At 45.0% G+C, this 21,004-nt stretch overlaps 4 non-coding genes across 4 annotated transcripts; all 4 read left to right on the top strand.

Annotated features, from left to right (window-relative positions):
- The first annotated feature begins 1,865 nt into the window (after positions 1–1,865).
- Positions 1,866–2,056, top strand: LOC128534889 (U2 spliceosomal RNA). Its single transcript, XR_008361640.1, has one exon. It is a non-coding gene; the product is annotated as a U2 spliceosomal RNA (small nuclear RNA).
- A 508-nt stretch (positions 2,057–2,564) lies between these two features.
- Positions 2,565–2,678, top strand: LOC128535086 (U5 spliceosomal RNA). Its single transcript, XR_008361818.1, has one exon. It is a non-coding gene; the product is annotated as a U5 spliceosomal RNA (small nuclear RNA).
- Positions 2,679–7,402: 4,724 nt separating this feature from the next.
- LOC128534890 (U2 spliceosomal RNA) lies at positions 7,403–7,597 on the top strand. Its single transcript, XR_008361641.1, has one exon. It is a non-coding gene; the product is annotated as a U2 spliceosomal RNA (small nuclear RNA).
- Positions 7,598–8,122: 525 nt separating this feature from the next.
- On the top strand, positions 8,123–8,236 carry LOC128535085 (U5 spliceosomal RNA). Its single transcript, XR_008361817.1, has one exon. It is a non-coding gene; the product is annotated as a U5 spliceosomal RNA (small nuclear RNA).
- The last annotated feature ends 12,768 nt before the right edge of the window (positions 8,237–21,004 follow it).

The following is a 21,004-nucleotide window of genomic DNA, read 5'->3' as shown; positions in this document are numbered from 1 at the left end:
TCCTCACTATTGCATGTTGTTGTGGATATTTCTGCAGTGGTCTTATTTCTGGTTAATTTGGCTACAGCATTAAATAAAAATCTAGGATTATTTTTGTTATTTTCTATAAGAGTGAAGAGATATGTTGATCTAGCTACACTAAGAGCTTTTCTATAGTTCAGGAGGCTTTCCTTCCATGCTATTTGAAAAATTAACAATTTAGTTTGACACCATTTATGTTCTAATTTCCGAGCGGTCTGTTTTAAAGTACGTGTGTGATCGTTATATCAGGGAGCAAGTTCCTTATCTCTAATAATTTTTCTTTTAACTAGAGCTACATTATCTAAGGTATAGCAAAACGTCGACTCTAAATATTCAGTCGCCTGATCGAGTTCTGTGGGGTCAGACGGTGATCTAATCGAAGTTGGGAACTCTTGGAGATTACTGATAAAACTCTGTTTGGTATGAGTGGGTCCTACTACACACTGATTTACTCCTACCGAGTCCAGTATGGACATAAATGCTGTTTTCAGAGGGTCTTCTGGATTCTCAAAATGAATATTAAAATCTCCAGCAATTAACACTTTGTCTACAGAAACGACTAGGTTTGAAAGGAAATCTGCAAATTCAATGAAAAATTCAGAGAACAGCCCTGGAGGTCTGTAAATGACAATTAGTGGAATCACCTGAGCTGACTTAATATAGTTAAATACTCTTACTATAAAGAATTTTAAACTAATAAAATTTGTGTCCGTGTTTTTGTATGATAGTCAAATTTCCATTGTGAATAACTGGGACGCCTTCTCCTCTACCAGTTAACTGAGGCTGGTTGCCCAGCACCCACTTACCTCTCTGCGCTAATTACACCACGCACTGCACCACATTCCCTCTGATCCTCCAGCACTGCTCGCCCCATCCCACCATCTCTCAGGGATCGAGGGCGGCATTCATCCAGGCTGGTTTCTGTTCTGGCACCTAGGTGGTGGAATGAACTTCCTCTTGATGTCCGTACAGTAGAGACTTTGACTATCTTTAAACGACGACTCAAGACGCATCTGTTTCTCTAGTACTAACCCCCTCCCCCACAAAAAAAACCCTCTTCCCAGTTGTGTTGGATGAATGGCACTTAAACTGGGTTAACCAGGTTAATAACTAAGTTTGTATCCAATGATGTAAACATTAAAGCACTTTTTGTAAGTCGCTCTGAATAAGAGCGTCTGCCAAATGCCTAAATTTAAAGACTAGGAAACAAGGTACAAGGTGCAGACAAAGAAAGGGATAGTGGGGCACAATTTCTTCGTGTGTATGCATGTGGGTGTGTGTGTGTGTGTGCGCGTGAGAGTGAGTGAGTGTGTGAATGATTTGGGAGAGGTGGTGGGAAAGGAGGCCTTTCTAGAAAATTTGAAGAATTTATTTGAAACCCATTAGGAGAACCTTTGGTTTTGAGGGTTTTTCCTTAGTATGTCACTTGGTTTTGGTTGGTTTGTTTTGTCAGAATGTTTGCAATGATAGAAGTAAAAATTCTGACCCCCCCCCCCCCCCCAAAAAAAAAAAAAAAAAAAAAAATAATCAAAACTTCCTATGTTATGTATAATCTATATTTACGAAGATTTAAAATGATTCTTTGTTAATGAGAATTAATTTCTAATGTTATAGGTTTGGAAAAAAAGCTTGTGAAAGACCTGAAAATCTATGTAGCTGTATCTGTACGATATTTGTGTGTGGGGAGGGACGGGGGAGAAGAAGGGTGCATAATTCCAGAAAGTGTAAGAAATGTTTTGGTAAAGGGGTGAAAACCCATTAGGTGAACTTTGGTTTTGTACTTTGTTTCATTTGCATGTAATTTGGTTTTGCTCATTTAGTTTGTCAAAATAATTGCAATGGTATGAGGTTTTGATGTGTTTTTTCTAAAATAAAAAAATAATCTGTTCTCATCAGTTTAATATCTGATACGTCCTCCATACGAGGCCCTTATATTAAATGGATTTTTAGATTAGGGAGTAGGAACAGGGGCTTGCTCCATCCGCTCCACGCATCAACCTGGTATTGCAGTACTTTCAGGAATGGTGCACTCATACAAAATGTCAAAAAAAGAAATATGTATACTCAGTAATTGGAAGGTTCCCAAGTTTTATCTATTTGGGACTCTCACCCTAATTTGTCAAAATTTACATGTGTTGACCATAGATTGATGTAAATTTGGAGACTTGTAGTGACATTCCAGCAGATGGAATTTGATGAATTACATGAATTCTGGATGTTTTCAAACAGTAAATGCCAACCTTACTTACTTACTTATACACACACACACTGCCCACCCCACCACTCTGCCTACATCTCAGCCCTGCCCATTTAACCCTTTACCTCCCACACTCTTTACTGCCTCCCGTTTCTAGGGACACAGCACACAAGTCTTACCTGGCCCTTGTTGGCAAAATTTGGATAGCCCTCATTTCTTACTGCCGATTACTGACCTTGTGCTGCTCCGCCTATTTACAATAACCTTTTTTTACAGGCCCCCTCACCCTAAGGTAGCTCTCTACCTGTGCAACACTGGACCAGGGGCCTGGTCCAACCTCCAAAGTATCTCAGGTTTCTCTTCAATCACGCATAAATCTTTCGCCTTTTACTAAAGATTTCCATGGAGAGGAACGTTGATGAGTTTACCTTATTTTTGTGGGCTTTGCTCTTGCAAAGCTGTTTTTTGACTGTGTTTTAAAGTGAGAAATGAAAGGAAATTTCCTGGTCTCTTTGCCTGAGCTTCCAACAGATGTTACTGCCTACCCTCCTGAAGTCATCCCTAGGTCAAGGTGTGAACCCCTGTCTTAGGAAGTTTACGGGTTATTGCTTCTCGGTCTTTAAGATAAGTTACTACACTCGATCTTAGCCAAGACAATGCAACGGGAGAGTGACAATCGACTGGCCTGAGTGGCGCGGCTTCGACACACAGTTCGTTTAGAGCTTCGCTCGGATGCAGCAGTGGATGTAAAGCACCGTTTTGGATGGGACTGGATTGTGCTCAAGTACGTCGGGACTTTTGCAACATCGATCCGTCCAAGATCTTCTGTCTCCAGGACTACACATGGTCCGGCTTTCTGGATATCACGTTTGTTTCCTTTTCTGACTGCTCGGCCTTCTTTGATCGCTGCTGCAGACAACATGAGGAAGACTTTGCTTCAGGGACTGTGTTTGGTTCCGCTTTTTGCAATGGATGACGTTTCCATCACCGTCCACCTCTACAACCCCTATGTGCCAGATGAGGATGTAAAGGCCTTCCTTCTGAAGTACTGCATTTCTGTGTCTGCTGGGAAACGGTCAGAGGACGCTTTCGAATATGGACTGGCAAGAGGCGGTTTCGGGTAAAGATCGGGGTGGATCCCGCTGCTCCTGGCGGCCTTCTCCATCCTCCAGACACCTTTTCCATCGGGCCTTACCGGGGATACCTCCACTATCAGGGCCAGCCTCTACTGCCGGAGGTGTGGTGCTTTGGGGCACATGAAGGAGTCCTGCACTGGGCAGAGATGCCGCCTGTGTGGGGCTGAGGACCATCTGGCAGCCAAATGCGGAGTGCCAAAGACCTGTAGCCTTTGTGGGAGCACCTCTATTGGCTCTGCCCCTCACGAAAGGGAACATATGCCTTTTGTTTTCTGAGGGGTTGGCAGTCCGTGAGAGCATCCCACAACAGAACACGAGACCTAGAGGCCATGCAGAGGAGAAACACGGTGTGGTCGAGACAGCCAGAGAAGGAACTCAAGGCATGGCGGACTTAGTGCATGGCAACGTGACTGAGACCGAAGGAGACCTGCAAGCAACAGGGGAGATTGCGTCTCCATTGGAGAGCCACCCTCTGGAGAACGAGTCATCATCCCATTTTGGAGCTGTCCCTGGGGTGGAGAAGCCAAGCTCGATGCTGAACACCTGGGGTCTCATGTACAAAGACTTGCGCTGAATTCATACTAAAACATTGCGTACAAACAAAGCTGTAAATGTGTAAAATTCTGATGTATGAAACACTGCGTACGCGGAATTCCATGCATAATTTTCTTTGTACATCCGAATTAACGTGAAATTGAGCGCACGTGCACGAGCGCAAAACCCCTCCCTGCCTCCTCCCCCGTATAAATATGGTAATGACTCCACTTTGCCAAAACCAAACGAAAAAGCAATGGCAAAAACAAGCAAGAAAAACTTCACAGAATGTGAATTGGAGGTGCTCCTATCAGAGGTGAGATATAAACTATTTTTGCAAGTTTGTCCTCCAGAATTAATAACAAAATAAAATAAAAACTTAGCTGGAATAATATCTTTAAATACATCACTCACTAAGGAGCCACCCATCGCGCACCCTGCCACCCTGGAGCCTCATCCCAACCATGCTGTTTGTGAGGATGAATGAATCATGAGTTGACCCAGGCCACCTTGCCACAATATTTGTTAGGCGCATTTGAGCAACACATATTATTTGTACATTAATTGATTGGAAATGTTTCCGATTCACGTATGCAAATTCGTCTTCAGATGGCGCGTTTATAGCAGTGTGCGTGTAGTCGATCGCTCCGATTACATTAGGAAAACCGGCGATCGCTGCAAATTGCGCTTTAATGTTTGGCTGGTCAACTGCATGGTATGGAAACCTTATATACCTGCTAGACATGCAGATGATCCTGTCCCATACAGCTGGCATTGCACGGCTCCCCGAGCGGTCTGCCAGTTCCCTTTGGAAAGGACCAGTTGCCAGGAAACCAAGGGTTGTCAGCACCTGTAAGGGAACGGGTAATGCGTGGCTCCTCGCTGTCTCTCTTTCCAAATTTGGACCCACCTCAGCACAGACATACGCCAGACATGAAGTTGGCGTGGAAGAACGCACATTCTCACGTTATTTTCACTGTTAGTAAATCCGACGGTGAAAACTGGCGTAAGCAAAGTTTTTGTGCGTACGCAGCATTGATACATGAGGCCCCTGGTCCCCCTCACCTGGGCTGAGAACATGGAAGATATGGCAGCTGATGCTGGCCTACTACGACCAAACTGGGCAAAACTGGAGCTTTCTGAATGCTCCGAGGCAGGTGGGATGGACCTGGACCAGGAGGCAGGAGGCTTGGCAGGAAGTATCGGGATTCGTCGAAGTGGGGCCGCTGAAGGATCCCCAGAAGAAAGAGAGCCAAAGAGGACTCGGGTTGAGGTAAGAGAATTTGAATTTCTCTTAGTGGACGAAGTGGGCAAAAAACAAGAACCCAGAGAGGAAGGCGCAAAGGACAGCGGGAACATGTTAGGTCATACTATGGGGGAGTCTGTGGAAGGGGATGGTGGGCCTCAAACCTCAAATAAATTTGATGATGAGGGGTGGTCTCAGGTCCTGTCATGACGTACAAGGGGTAATGGAGGGAGGGGGTAAGGGGTTAAAGCAATAGACAACAATGGATGTCTTTGAGGAGTGGACTGCTCTGTTTTGTGGGACAGCAGTGGACTGGGGACATTTTGCTGGGGGAGCGGGAGGGATAATGGCTATGGTGATGGGTTGGAAAAGAGATATTCTTTGTATAACTTGTTTGTTTTGCATTTGGGGAAAAATCAGGGTTGTGAAGGGAGGGAAGGGGAATCATTTTTACACTGTTCTAAGTGTGGTTTGTGGTAAAAATGGGAGGTGGGTGATAAGGGTGTGGGACATAGTCAAGGGGTTATATTTGCAAAGCAGAGGGAGGTGGGAGAAAAAGAGTGTACAGAATGATTCAATTATGTGTATGCTTCTTATGTGGGGAAAGAAAAAGGTGGGGAGGGAAGGGTCTGTGAACTCTTTTCTTGTGGTGGGGTTGGGCGTTGGGGAATGGGTTAAGAGGGGGGTGAAAATAAGAATAGGGGGTGGTACTTTGTTGGGGAGGGGGAGCATGGAACCAGGGTGAATAAGAATGTTATACCTTTACTGTAATGGGTTCACTGGTGGTAGGCACATTAAATGTGCGAGGACTAAGGCAGCCTTTGAGGCGAGCAGCAATATTTTTAAGTTTGAGGTCTGTTTGATTTGATTTTTTGTTTTTACAAGAGTGCCACCTAATTTCAACAAGTGAAAGTGAAAGCTTTTCAAAAGGGTGGGAGCTGGGACCCCTTTGTTTGGGGCATCTTATTTAAATCACACGAGTGGGTTGTGGAATCAGTGCTGTGTGTGGTGCCAGGAAGGATTATCTGTGTGGATGGGAGATGGAGGGGTGTGCAGTATAGGGCAGTTGGTGTCTATGCCCCATGTAGAAGGGGTCACAGACAGGGTTTTTTTTTTCACCTAAATGAGCCCTTGCTCTACACTAATAGATTGGTAGTAGTTGGGGGGGGGGGGGATTTTAATGTGGATAGCGAGGGGGAAGGAGGGGGAGAAATGGCTCAGGTGATGGCGGGAGCAGGCCTGGTCGACATGTTCAGGGCAGTTGAGCTAAAGGCCTCTGGTCACATCTGGAGGAACTCCAGGGGTAACTTCTCAAGGCTCGACTTCCTGTTTGTAACGGACAGGGTGAGGGTGCAGACGTGCCTCTTGAAGCCCTTCTGGGCCTCCGACCACTGCCTAGTGCTTGGTAGCATCCAAGTGGGGGGGAACCAGAGAGGTAGGAGGCCATGGAGACTAAATCGAACCGTGCTCCAGGACCCCTCCTTCTGCGAGTTTTTTTGTCACCTCTATCCAGGATGGAGGCAACTGAGGATGCTGTATGCCACTTGGGCAGAATGGTGGGAGGAGGTAAAGAAGAAGATGGCCATTTTGGGCCACTGGTGGCGGCAGGAGATGGCAAGGAGAAAGAATGAAAAGGCTAAGCAGTGGTCCATGGTATTTTGTAAGGCTTGGCAACGGGTTGGTCAACACATTGATGAGGGGAAACTCAGGGACGCTAGTAAGGCTCCGGACCCACTACGTGGCTGAGGCCCGTGCTTATCTTGTACAAACCGGCAGGGAAGCTCTTGAGCTGGATGAGCGCCCCATTCGCTACTTCTTTAACAGTGTTAGAAGTCGGCAGCGGAGCTCTTTTGTCGAGGGCCTGAAAGAAGGTCCTCAAATAGTGACAGCGCCTGAGAGAATGGTGGAAGTGGCCAGGTCCTTTTATGCTGAACTCTTCCAAGCAAGAGAGGAGGTGAGAGAAGGGGTCAGCGTGGTGGGAGATGCATGGTGGCCACATTAAAAATTGAAATGGAGGGTATTTTGTTTTCTTAGAGGGAAAAACATAATGCATTAAAGTTGTGTGGTATGTAAAAATTTACGTTATTATGTTAAATGTTCTGGGATGGTTTGCCATTTAATGTGATTTGATTGTTTGTAGGATGAGTTTTCTTTGTGTGTTTAATTTTGTTGGGGGATTTGGTCCTCCCTAAGAAAATGGATAATTTGGACAATGGTAGGTGATGTAAGCTGGCATGGAAAGTTAACTCATGATCCTTTGTTGTCCTGATAATTTTTCTTTTGGAAAGAATGTGTAAGTCTGCATGTGTTAAATTAAAAAAAAAAATCTGTTCTTATCAGTTTAATATCTGATACGTCCTCCATACGAGGATTTTTAGATTAGGGAGCAGGAACAGGGGCTTGCTCCATCTGCTCCACGCATCAACCTGGTATTGCAGTACTTTCAAGAATGGTGCACTTATACAAAATGTCAAAGAAAGAAATGTGTATGCTCAGTAATTGGAAGGTCTCTCACCTTAATTTGTCAAAATTTACATGTGTTAACCATAGATTGATGTAAATTTGGAGACTTGTTGTGACATACCAGCAGATGGATTTTGATGAATTACATGAATTCTGGATGTTTTCAAACAGTAAATGCCAACCTTACTTACTTACTTACTTACATACATACATAGATACTTACTTACTTTTACACACACACACACACACTGCCCACCCCACCACTCCGCCTACATCTCAGCCCTGCCTATTTAACCCTTTACCTCCCACACTCTTTTTACTGCCTTCCGTTTCTAGGGACACAGCACACAAGTCTCACCTGGTCCTTGTTGGCAAAATTTGGATAGCCCTCATTTCTTACTGCCGATTACTGACCTTGTGCTGCTCCGCCTATTTACAATAACCTTCTTTCACAGGCCCCCTCACCCTAAGGTAGCTCTCTACCTGTGCAACACTGGACCAGGGGCCTGGTCCCACCTCCAAAGTATCTCAGGTTTCTCTTCAATCACGCCTAAATCTTTCGCCTTTTACTAAAGATTTCCGTGGAGAGGAACGTTGATGAGTTTACCTTATTTTTGTGGGCTTTGCTCTTGCAAAGCTGATTTTTGATTGTGTTTTAAAGTGAGAAATGAAAGGAAATTTCCTGGTCTCTGGGCCTGAGCTTCCAACAGATGTTACTGCCTACCCTCCTGAAGTCATCCCGAGGTCAAGGTGTGAACCCTTGTCTTGGGAAGTTTACGGGTTAATTGCTTCTCGGCCTTTTGGCTAAAATCAAGTGTAGTAACTAATCTTAGGCCATGCAACGGGAGAGTGACAACCGGCCGGCCCGTGTGGCACGGCTTCGACATTCTGTTCATGTAGAGCTCCGTTCAGATGCAGCAACAGAGGTCAAGAAAAGTTTTGCATGGGACCGGATTGTTCTTCGGACTCTATGGGACCTTTGCTGCATTACTGCCCCAAAGATTTTTTTTGCTTACAGGATTTCTCAACTTCAGGTTTTCTTGACGTGACCTTTGCTTCTTTGGCTGATTGTTCAGCCTTTTTTGACAAATGTTCCAGACTATCATCAGACGAGGTGCTTCAGAGTCTTCGCTTTGTGCCGTTGTTTGCCATGGATGAGGTCCCAGTCACGGTTCATCTGTACAACCCATATGGATCAGATGATGACATCAAGGCGTTCTTGGGAAGGTATCGTACTTCAGTCTTGGCCGGCGAAAGAATCCGTGGTTGTTATGGGATCTGGACCGGGAAGATGAGGTTCTTAGTGAAGCTCAAGATTGACTCTGCAGTTCCAGGAGATTTACTCCATTCTCCAGGCAGCTTTGCAATTGGACCCCACCGCGGATTCCTGCATTACCCAGGACGACCCCTATACTGCCGGAGGTGTGGGGCTTTTGTTCACATGAAAGAGGCCTGTGTAGGCCGCAGGTGTCGGTTATGCGGAGCAGATGACCATATTGCAGTTGAGTGCGGGGCTCCAAAGGCCTGTAGCCTTTGTGGAAGTGAGTAGCATCTATACTGGCTCTGCCCCTCAGGGAGGGCCACCTATACAAGCCTGTTTTCAGAGGAGTTTTCTGAGATCTCTGAAACCTTAAGCGAGCACGAGAAGGAAACAAGGAGTCATAGTGCAGCTGTAACAGCAACAAAAGTTATGTCTAAGGAATCAAATCTCTCACAAGAAGATGAGGTAAAAGAAGTTGAAGGTCACCAACACCTGCAAGCGGAAATCAACATTTTTACTCAGGTCCCAGAGACTTTAGAGACACACCTAGCAGGAGGACATCTGTCTGGGAAGGAGTCGGCACCCCTTACGGAAGTCAACAGGGGGCAAATGAAGTAGGCCCAAGCGCAAGCACATGGACTTACTAGTTTGGCCGAGGACTTAGAACAGCTGGAGGCTATCGTTACTACAGCTCAACCAGATTGGGCACTAATGGACATCGCCAATAGACTGCAGACGGAGGAGATGGACCAAGAGCCATGAGACCCCATGGCACGCAGCACAAGGCAGCAAGTAAGCGCTGCTGACACACCAGCTGAGGAGAAAGGACCAAAGAGAGCTTGCATTGGACAGGGGAGATCTTTTGATTCACTGACAATGGAGAAGGGAGATTTTGTAGCAGATGAGAAAGGCCAGTAGAAGGAGCTCAAGCTTGAGCCCAGGAGGACCTGGAGAGGAGGAGGATTCCCAGGATGTCAGCATGGGGGACGAAGAAGGGTGGACTCAGATTCTGTCACGAAAGGTGAGGCCTCCTGTACGGAGGTAAATGTAAGGGAACTAAGACAGCCACTCAAGCGGGCTGCAGTTTTTTACAGTTTGCTTTCAGTGGCTTGTGACGTTTTGTTTTTACAGGAGGAGTGTCATTTATGTTGTGAAGGGGACTCAATTTTGTTTTCTAAGGGATGGGATGTGGGGCGTTCAGTGTGGGGTGTGGGGGAGGGAAAAGGAGATGGAGTGGGCATTCTATTCAGATCTGTTACGATATTGGATTTATTTGTTACGATATTGGATTTATTTTTTGTGTGTCTGGTGATGCTTGCTTTATCTCTGCTATGTCTCTGCTGGTGGGGAGGGATTGGGCTTGTCTCTTCCTTGTTTTTGCAGATGCCGCCCACTTCTGCCATTTCCAGGAATCTATTGGCCTGTCCTTTGTTGGTCCCGCTTCCTTCCAGATGATTGGTCCTCCAGGCAACCCAGAGGCCTACTTAAGGCCTTCAGACCACCAGGCTTTAGACCTTGTTTTTGCTTACTGTTTATCCAATACTTTATTCTGAATGTTATTCTGTGTATGACACCTTTGCTACGTTCTGACTACTCTTAGACTTTCCCCTGTTGATAGTTGCTTGGTTTTGTTCGCCTATTCCGTGTATGACCCTTTTGCTTGTTTTGACTACGCTTTTGTGTTTGCCCTTTTTGTTTTGTTTGTTTAATTTGTATATATTTGTACTTAATTCTTTATTTAGTGGCTTAGTAAGGAGTCGATGCCATTTTGTTTGCCCCTTGTTTTTTCTTGGTTTGTGGTTAGTTAGGGAGTAAGGGAAGAACTTTGTATTTCTGTTTCTTTGTTTTGGTGAAGGTTAGTTGTTTCACTTTGGTACTAGGTAGAGGGAATTTTGTTTATTGTTTTGGCTTTGTCGGCTTCTGAAGCTTACAGCCATATTTTGGGAATTTGCTTATTTCATCTTGTTGTAAAATAAACACTAAGCAAACGCACTTTTGGTCTCACCCCCTTTTTTTTCTTTTCACTCCTGTTACGGCCCGACCTAGACCGGGGCGTAACAGATCACATGAATGCGAGGTGAAAGGTGGTAGGGATAGTACCGGGGAGGGTAATATGTGTAGATGGAAGGTGGAGGGGAATAAAGTTTAGGGCTATCGGGGTGTATGCACCATATAGAGTAGGGAACCGACAGGGTTTTTTTTTCCAGCTGGAACCTTTACTGTACACAAACAGGTTGGTACTAATAGGTGGGGACTTGTTGAATAGGTGTAGAATGTTGATATAGATGGTGGTGTTCAGGTGGAGGGGGTCTCAGGGTTAGAGGCGCATGGCGTAGGGTTAGGCATGGCATAGCTGCACGTCCCTGGAGGGAAGGGAGCTAGGATCAAGGTTTCCTGAATAAATTGGAGAGTGCGGTGAGTGCCCGGATGTCCAGAGAGTGGCGATGAATGTCCCCACTGAAGAACTTCCACTCTCCTGGAGTGTGGCACGTCCAGGCGGCACACCTGCCGGTGTGGTCTCTTCGGCCTGTGCCTGGCGGACTCTCGTTTCCAAATCCCAGTGGAGTGGAGCGATGATTTTGGATGCTGGGAGGACAGGCGCGGGGTCCGCCCGGGAGACGTCCTCCTCGTGTTGTCGGGAGAGGGCGTCCGCCTTGGTGTTCTTGGACCCCGGGCGGTAGGAAAGGTGGAAATTAAATTGTTCAAAGAATAAAGCCCACCGCGCCTGCCTGGGGTTCAGTTGCTTCATGTTTCGGATGGTGATAAGGTTCTGGTGATCGGTCCAGATGATGAACGGCTCCCTGGCGCCAGAGACGCCATTCCTCCAAAGCCCACTTTATGGCCAGCAGCTCGCGGTCCCCTACCCCGTATCGCTGCTGAGTGGGGTCAAACTTTTTGGAGAAGAAACTACATGGGTGTAGTTTCTGGTCTGGACCTCGCTGCGAGAGAACGGCCCCGGTGCCCACATCCGAGGCGTCCACCTCTACAACGAAGGGTTGGTTAGCATCTGGATGGAGGAGAATGGGTGCGGTGGTGAACCGGTGGCAGAGTTCCTGGAAAACAGAGATGGCGGTGGAGTTGAGGTTGAAGTGATGAGCAGATGGACGGGTCAGGACAGTTAGGGGTGCCGCAACTGTACTGTAGTCCCGGATAAAGCGACGGTAGAAGTTCGCAAACCCGAGAAACCGTTGAAGCTGCTTGAGGGTCTTGGGTAGGGGCCAATGACGCACAGCCTCAAGTTTCTGCGGGTCCATGGCCACACCCTGGGGCGAGATGACAAAACCCAGGAACGTGGTGGAGCGCTCGTGAAAAGCGCACTTCTCCAACTTACAATACAGCTGGTGAGCGAGCAATCTCTTGAGAACTGCCCTGACGTGTTGGATGTGTTCGTCGACTGTGCGTGAGTAGATTAGTATATCATCCAGATAGACAAACACCCACCGCCCTAACGTGTCCCGGAGGACATCGTTGATGAAATGTTGGAAAGCGGTGGGGGCGTTGCAGAGGCCGAAAGGGATCACCAGGCTTTCGTAGTGTCCGTTGGGGGTGATAAAGGCCGTCTTCCACTCATCACCCTCTCTGATGCGCACCAAGTTGTAGGCGCTCCGAAGGTCCAACTTAGTGAAAATGGTGGCACCAGAGAGGGCGTCCAGGGCTGAGTTGGAAAGAGGCAATGGATAACGATTATTTATGGTGATGTTGTTGAGCCCCCGATAGTCGACACAGGGGCGAAGTTCCCCGCCTTTTTTCTTCACGAAGAAGAACCCCGCGGCAGCAGGCGAGGAGGAGGGTCGGAGGGTACCCTGGCGAAGTGCATTGGCGACATACTCCTCCATCGCCTGTGTCTCTGTGGAAGATAGGGAGTAAAGATGGCCGCGGGGAGGAACGGCACCCGGCTGAAGGTCTATGGCGAGGTCGTAGGAGCGATGAGGAGGTAGGTGTGTGGCGCGCTTCTTACAGAACACTTCAGCTAGGTCCCGGTAGGCGGTGGAGATGGCGTTGGTGTCGACGTCGGGGGCCTCGGACTCCCTAGAACATGTCCCAGCCGATGCCTGTAGGCAGAGTTCGGTGCAGGTCGGCCCCCATTGTAAGATCCGGTTCTGTGTCCAGGAGATGAGGGGGTCGTGTTGTAGTAACCAAGGGTGCCCGAGAATGAGGGGAGGTGATGAGATGGAGGTGAGGTGAAACTGGACTTGCTCTTGGTGCCGGTCGATGATTAGGGTGATGGGTTGAGTTTGAGTGGTGATGGGACTGGATGAGAGGGGGCGACCGTCTACAGAGGTAATCCGAACGGGCTGGGATAACGCCTCGGTATTTACCCCCATTTCTTTGGCATAAGTAGAGTCAATGAAGTTACCTGCGGCACCAGAATCGATGAACGCGGTACTTCTGACCCGTTTGTGGCCAAATTGGAGGGTTACCTGAACCGTGAGACGAGGGATGGTGTCGGTGGTCGTGGAGGAGAGTTGGAGGGGGCCCGGTGAGTTTTTCTCCCTCCTCACCGGGCCTGAGCGTTTCCCGGACGAAGGGGGCAGATTGCTCGATGGTGCGTCGCTGACCCACAATAGGCGCACAGCCCCTCCCGGAGACGGCGTTCACGCTCGGCCACGGTCAGGGAGGCGCGTCCTACTTGCATGGGTTCCTCGGCATGCTGATCTACCACGTCGCAGAGGCGCGCATAATTCGCTGGATTTACCGCTTTTGGCTCAGGTATTCTGTCACGAACGAACCGGGATGATCAGAAGACTTAGCGCTAGCGGTTAGCCCTTTGTAGCGTGGATGGTAAACCCAAACGCGGAAGTAAGCGAGTAGGCAGGATAACCACGCGATTTTGTCTAAGGACTCTCACACAAGGGGAGCAAGGGAAAAACACAAATTTAACCCGTGTCCTATAAACACACACTCGAATCAGAAAGCTAACCCAAGAAAATGAGTACTCACGATTTGGTAGACAGACAATCTGTACCAACATGGGCGAAACTCAATGACTGAGCGAGTGTGAAGCGCCATCTTGTCTGCTTTTATGCTTCCTGTTTCGGAACCGGAACGGGTGTGTGTGACAAAAGTAAATGGAAATAATTCAATTCAATTCAATTTTATTTGTATAGCGCTTTTAGCAATTTTCAATGCCGCAAAGCAGCTTTACATAGTCAAAAGAATTATTTAAGTTTGTATGAAATGTGAATTTGTATGAATCAAAATGGTCAGTTTGTCCCTGGTGAGCAAGCCGAGGGCGACAGTGGCAAGGAAAAACTCCCTGAGATGGTAATAGGAAGAAACCTTGAGAGGAACCAGACTCAACAGGGAACCCATCCTCATTTGGGTGAAACAGAAAGCAGTAAATGATCTGCATTTATACAGTGTGTAGGGTGGGAGGCAGTTCAGCTATAATAGCTGATGTTAATTGATGTTAATATGGAGTCCAGGTAGTTATTGAAGACCCAGGTAGACTTGTAAGAAGTTCCAGTCATGAACTATCGAACTGTCAAGTTCCCAGAGAAACAGTTGCCAACACCAGTCAAGGCCAGAACCATTTTCTAGGTAGAGAGAATCATTCCCAGACACCAGACGCATCCCAGAGAGACACACGGGGCATCCATGTGACGAGATCTTCAGCCAGAAGCGGGGCACCAGGATGGGTCAGACAGGTCCAGAGGGCAGAGGGAGTCTGGATCACTGGCAGCTCAGGAACGACATGTGTAGCTCGACAGAGAGAGAGAGAAAGAGTGAAAGGGGGGGACAGGAGGAGAGAGGAAAAAGAAAGAGGGGGGGAAAGAGAAGAAGAGGAGAGATGGCAGTTAGGTATGGTCACAGTCACACAATGTATAATGTGAATGTATATTAACTGTAGAGTGCAAGCAGAGACTCCGGCAGGACTAACTATGACAGCATAACTAAAAGGGAGAGCCAGAAGGAAACACAAACATGAGGGCTTCCTGACATGTAAAGCAAACAATCACCTCACCGTCAGCAAACCTGAGTGATCAATGAGAGTGAGGAAGACAGCATCCAAACATACCAGTTCACCATAATACTCTACGCCCATGAGTGCCCCAGATCTGATCCTTTACCTATGGCAAATCTATTTATAAAAATGCTTGGCTAAATAAATAGGTTTTTAGCCTGGACTTAAACACTGAGACTGTGTCTGAGTCCCGAATACTATTTGGAAGACTATTCCACAACTTTGGGGCTTTGTAAGAAAAAGCTCTGCCCCCAGCTGTATTTTTCATAATAAGCGGTACTGACAAGCAGCCTGCATCCTTTGATCGAAGTAGGCGTGGCGGATCGTAAGACACTAGCAGTTCGCTCAGGTACTGCGGCGCGAGACCATTTAATGCTTTATATGTCAAGAGTAGTATTTTAAAATCAATGCGAAATTTCACAGGGAGCCAATGGAGTGAAGATAAGATAGGGGTGATGTGCTCACATCTTCTGGTTCTGGTGAGGACTCTCGCTGCTGCATTCTGGACTAGCTGAAGCTTATTTATGCATCTAGCTGAACAACCAGACAGTAAGGCATTACAATAGTCCAACCTAGAGGTGATAAAAGCATGAACTAGTTTTTCTGCGTCGTTTAGCGACAATAAATTTCTTATTCTGGCAATATTTCTGAGGTGAAAGAATGCTATCCTGGTAATATTATCTACATGTGCTTCAAATGAAAGGCTGGAATCAATAATCACACCAAGGTCTTTCACTGTTGCATTTGATGGAACAGAAAGGCCATCTAAAGTTACGGTGTGATCTAAAATTTTACTCCTAGCTGTATGCGGTCCTATGACTAGAACTTCTGTCTTATCCGGATTTAGCAGAAGGAAGTTAATTAGCATCCAATTTCTTATGTCCTGCACACATTGCTCAATTTTAGTAAGCTGTTTTTTCTCATCAGGTTTTGCTGAGACATATAACTGTGTATCGTCAGCATAACAATGAAAACTAATACCATGCTTACGGATTATGTTGCCCAGAGGAAGCATGTAAAGGGAAAAAAGCAGTGGACCTAAAACTGAACCCTGCGGAACGCCAAACTCCACTAGAGAACATGCAGAATAATCACCATTTAAGTCTACATACTGATAACGATGGGTCAGATAGGATCTGAGCCAGGAGAGGGCTGTACCCTTAATTCCCACTACATTTTCTAATCTGTGAAGAAGAATAGCGTGATCAACAGTGTCAAAAGCTGCACTGAGGTCAAGTAATACAAGCATAGTTACACAACCCTGATCAGAGGCCAATAGAATGTCATTTACTACTTTCTGTCTCTGTACTGTGATGAGGCCTAAATCCTGACTGATACATTTCATGTATGCCATTTCTATGTATATATGAGCATAGCTGCTCCGCTACTATCTTTTCTAGGATCTTAGAGATAAAGGGGAGGTTTGATATCGGTCTGTAACTGGACAGCTGACAGGGGTCGAGGTCAGGTTTCTTAATTATTGGTTTGATAACTGCTAATTTAAAAGATTTTGGAACATATCCAATGCTGAGTGAAGAATTAATTATTCTCAACAGGGGTTCTATTATTGCTGGTACTATCTGTTTAAGAAAATGTGTCGGTACAGGATCTAATATACAGGTTGATGAATTTGAAGAAGAGATGAGTGAAATTAGTTCATTCTCTTCAAGGGGAGTAAAGTATTCTAGGTTCTGGTCTGACATGGCTAGATTAACATCTGCATCAATTACATTGTTCGGTTTCAAAACCTCAATTTTATGCCTAATATTTACAATTTTATTATTAAAAAAGTTCATGAAGTCCTCACTATTGCATGATGTTGTTGTGGAGATTTCTGCAGTGGTCTTATTTCTGGTTAATTTGGCTACAGCATTAAATAAGAATTTAGGATTATTTTTGTTATTTTCTATAAGAGTGGAGAAATATGTTGATCTAGCTACACTAAGAGCTTTTCTATAGTTCAGGATGCTCTCCTTCCATGCTATTTGAAATACTAGTAATTTAGTTTGACGCCATTTACGTTCTAATTTCCGAGCGGTCTGTTTTAAAGTGCGCGTGTGATCGTTATACCAGGGAGCAAGTTTTTTATCTCTAATAATTTTTCTTTTGACTGGAGCTACATTATCTAGGGTATAGCGAAATGTCGACTCTAAATATTCAGTCGCCTGATCGAGTTCTGTGGGGTCAGATGGTGATCTAATCGAAGTTGGGAACTCTGGGAGATTACTGATAAAACTCTGTTTGGTAGTTGATGTGAATGTACGTTTCATACGGTAGCGCGGCGCTGTGTGTACATTATTATTGTGACACACTTGAATTGAGACAAGATAGTGATCTGAGATAACTTCAGATAGTGGTATTGTGAATAAATTTCTCATACTTAATCCAAATAATATTATTAAATCTAAAGTGTGACCTGCTTTATGAGTGGGTCCTACTACACACTGATTTACTCCTACCGAGTCCAGTATAGACATAAATGCAGTTCTCAGAGGGTCTTCTGGGTTTTCAAAATGAATATTAAAATCTCCAGCAATTAACACTTTGTCTACAGAAACGACTAGGTTTGAGAGGAAATCTGCAAATTCACTAAGAAATTCCGAGTACGGCCCTGGAGGTCTGTAAATGACAATTAGCGGGATCGACTGAGCTGACTTAATATAGTTAAATACACTTATGTTACTATAAAGAATTTCAAATGAATTACATTTGTGTCCGTGTTTTTGTACAATATTCAAATTATCATTGTGAATAACTGCGACGCCTCCTCCTCTACCAGTTAACCGAGGCTGGTGTATGTAGCTGTATCCAGGAGGACTAGCTTCATTTAGAGCTACATACTCGTCCTGTTTAATCCAGGTTTCTGTTAAACAGAGTATATCAAACTCCTGATCTGTGATAATTTCATTAACTATAACTGCTTTAGATGCGAGAGATCTAATATTTAACAGTCCTAGCTTCAGATCAAAGGTGCCCGCTGCGCATTCAGTCTGATCCAAGTTTGTGGTCTTTATGCTAATTAAATTACTAAAACAGACTTTCTGAGTCTTTCTAAATTTGATTTTAGCTCGGGGAACAGACACAGTCTCAATAGAGTGAACCCTGAGTGACGACTCTATGCAGCTAGCAGACGGTTGGTTTAGCCTGTCTGTCTGCTCCCTGGCCTGGGCTCTGGATTGTCACCGATTAACTAGGCCTCTTCTGAGACTATGAGCTATACTACAGGAAATGAGAGCAGCACCTTCCCGAGTGGGATGGACACCGTCCCGACCTAACAGGCCAGCTTTGCCCTCAAAGGTCTTCCAATTATCAATGAAGCCCACGTTGTTTTCGGAGCACCACCTGGACATCCAGCGGTTCAGCGACCATAACCTGCTGTAAGTTATGTCACCACGTCTCATTGGGATGGGACCAGAGCATACTACTCCATCGGACATCGCCTTCGCTAATTTAAACACCTCTATAAAGTTATTCTTACTAACCTCTGACTGACGAAGGCGTATATCGTTAGCTCCAGCATGTACTACTATCTTGGAGAACCTGTGCTGTCCTAGAGCCCTAAGATTACCTGCTATGTCCGGTGCTCTGGCTCCCGGGATACACCTAACCACTGCCGCTGGTGCCCCTAAAGGTCTAGCTAATTTCACGTGTCTCATTATAGAGTCTCCTATAACCAGAGCTCTTTCAGGTTTCTCAGCGGGTGCATCACTGAGGAGAGCAAACCTGTTGGACACGTGAAGCGCAGAAGAGGTGTGCTCCGGTGGGCTAGCCTTAGCGTTAGCTTTGGCTGAACGAGTATGCCGCCGAGTCGTCACCCACTCGCCCCGCTGTGAGGGCTCTAATGCCGGAGTCGGGGGCTGGTTATCTCCGCCTGTGGCACCCAGACTGTCCGCTACAGGAATAACGCTGCTCTCACACTCTCTAAAGTCTGGATGCGCTCCTCTAACGCTGATATCTTCTCCGTCAGAGTGCTCACTAACACACACCCATCACAAGTAAAATTACCACTAACGACAGAGGAAGAATGTCTAAACATCCTGCACTCTACACACTGAACAAGCTGAATATTAGACATGATAACGTACCTGAGTCGGAGTTGTAGTTGTTTGGAGCTGAGTTCCGTTTGTTGTTTTTAGAAAAAGAAACTCGCGCGTTCTCCAAAAAGCGCAGAAAAAGGCGAAGCCAAATAGTATGAAATGTAAAAACTAGTTGCTATTAATATTATTATTGTATAAATGAAAAAAAGTATGTAATTTAAACGCTAACACAAACGCAAACTTTCCAACGCTAACACAAACGCAAACTTTCCAATTGCTAACTTTCCAGAAATAATGATGTAATGTGGTTATGATGTTATACGGTATATTTATATATAAATAAGAAATATATTATACTACAACCATATTATACAAGGATAGAAGGTGTATTTTTTGTTATTCTAATGTTCTAATCTTAAGGTCAATTTTCCCAGTTATTTCTATATTTAAATTTTGATGTCTTTAAAATGTAATTTATTTTATAATAACAATAAACCGATACAAACAGAAGCTACATAACAGTTCATTCTTTGTACCAATAAAATCGTTAGCTAGTGAAGTTAATTGCCTAGGTAAAAAAAAGATTTACAAGCCCTTGAGCTGTTGTTAGTGCTTGTTTGGCCAGTCAGTTTCCTTGCTGTTTTACCCCACGCATTCATAATCATTAGTCTACTTCTGCCGGTGTTTGTTGTATTTCTGGGAAAGAAAAATCTCTTATAAATCTCTATCAGCGTTCATCTCATGTTAGATCAAAACTCGGCAAAGTAAAAGAGCGCACACATGCACCGCGGGTTCACGCGAACATTTTACATTCACTAAAAGATTTATTCATAACCACATTTCAGCCATTCACACACATGCATTGTGCTATGTTGTTAGTACACACTTTCACTTTTCATCTCCCCTTTGATAGAAATGCTCCCGCTATGAGCCAATCATATCAATCATAAAGAGAAGCGACATATACTTGCTGATTAAACACTGCATTTTTTAAGTGAAAGCTTCAATTATGAATAATTAAATAATAATTCAATGCTGGAAGTAAACAGCTAAAATCACGACGATGATGATGACTATTATTATTATTATGTTCTTTTGCCATTTGGGTTCAGCGTTGATCAAAAAGCCGCATGCGCAACTCACTTTCACTTTGCACAAGGCAGTGTTTATTGTTTGGTGTATATTTAAAGCGCATAAACACAATAAAACAATATTTCAGGCTAACATATCGTACATCTTTGTAGTCTTTTTGCACACGCACGAGTGTGTTACAATAATAATAATAATAATAATAATAACAATAATAAATTCGGAGCACTACTACTACTACTACTACTAATAATAATAATGAAGGGCATTTTTTTTTTACAGCTTGCCACGCAAAGCCGCGGCAGGTCACGGGATCCCTTTTCTCGAAACGTGCATTTTTAATGGCGACATCTGTATTGTGGAGCCTTTCCTGGGGAAAGGAAGAAATATAATGCTCATGATTTACCAGGCAAAACGAAAGAAAAATGTATGTGTTCTGAGCACAATGCATCAGGCAGTTGCAACTAATAATGGTGAAAAGAAACTGCCTGAAACAATTTCCTACTACAACAGCACTAAAGTTGGCATTGCTGTTATGGCTGTATTCAGTAAAGAGAGGCACCCGGCGCTGGCCTGTGGCTGTGTTTTACAACCTCCTAGACCTGGCGGCAATTAATGCACATATTCTATATAAACAGTGCAGGAATGTGACAATAAGAAGGAGGTAACGGAGCTATGTGCGCACCAGAAAACGGAAAAGGCAGCAAGGGCACAGTATACTAAGCTGTTTATAAAGTAGACACTCTTTTTTTTATTTACTGTAAATAAACTACATACCTATGAGACACGCACACATACATACACAAACTCTCCATACACACCTATGAGACTCGTGCACATTCAGTACATACACAAACTCTCCGTGCACACACAACTGCACAGAGTAGCAAACTGTAGAGCTGTAGGGAACTAGTGAACAACGGATCTTCACTTTAGCGGAAAAGGGAATGAAAAATTATCAGTCATTACATATCGCTGGAGTGTGAAAACATTGAACTTAAAAATGTATTACTATATTTATTTTAATCATTATCGGGGATGACATCATATAAATA

The sequence above is a fragment of the Clarias gariepinus genome, chromosome 12, assembly GCF_024256425.1.
Source record: "Clarias gariepinus isolate MV-2021 ecotype Netherlands chromosome 12, CGAR_prim_01v2, whole genome shotgun sequence".
In the NCBI taxonomy this organism is placed as follows: domain Eukaryota; kingdom Metazoa; phylum Chordata; class Actinopteri; order Siluriformes; family Clariidae; genus Clarias; species Clarias gariepinus.
Note: the sequence above shows the minus strand (reverse complement) of the source record. Positions and strands in the feature narration are given on the sequence as shown.